This window comes from Halichoeres trimaculatus, unplaced genomic scaffold, assembly GCF_033239565.1.
Source record: "Halichoeres trimaculatus isolate MK-OKI-2021-1 unplaced genomic scaffold, fHalTri1.1 fHalTri1_scaffold_19, whole genome shotgun sequence".
NCBI classification, from domain to species: domain Eukaryota; kingdom Metazoa; phylum Chordata; class Actinopteri; order Labriformes; family Labridae; genus Halichoeres; species Halichoeres trimaculatus.
In genome coordinates, this window is record NW_027437197.1 from 27,662,914 (window position 1) to 27,663,291 (window position 378).

The 378-nt window shown below is 47.1% G+C and overlaps 1 protein-coding gene across 1 annotated transcript in view; it reads left to right on the plus strand.

Annotated features, from left to right (window-relative positions):
* The first annotated feature begins 343 nt into the window (after window positions 1–343).
* Window positions 344–378, plus strand: part of LOC141808695 (trace amine-associated receptor 1-like) — a 1,212-nt gene continuing 1,177 nt past the window's right edge. The window contains exon 1 of the mRNA XM_074695373.1: window positions 344–378. This exon is cut by the window's right edge and continues 126 nt beyond it. The gene's annotated coding sequence lies outside the window, so the exon portion shown is untranslated.

Sequence of the window (378 nt, forward strand, 5' to 3'; positions counted from 1 at the left end):
CTCATTGAAGTTCAGCCAGATGACCCTGAGCGCCATATTAGTCCCACTTCAGAGGACAGGACAGGATTTAACATACCTCTTATATGAAATTCTTGTATTATAAACCTTCAGGAGACTGAGATAAGATGGATTGTGGTTGAAGTGACATCAAAGTTGCAGGATGGAGAAAAGAGAAAAAGCATGAGGTAAGGAGTGAGGGAGGGACTTCATGGTTCACGTCAGGAAAATGTGAGCTGTGGCTCTGAGGAGGTTAAGCCTGGAGACTGATAAAAGAGCGGACTGACAGAGGGATCAGGTCAGAAATATGCTGAGTGCCAGAGGCTTCTCTCATGAAACAGAGGCCCCAGCAGGGGGCGAGCTCTGTATCCCTCACCTCAA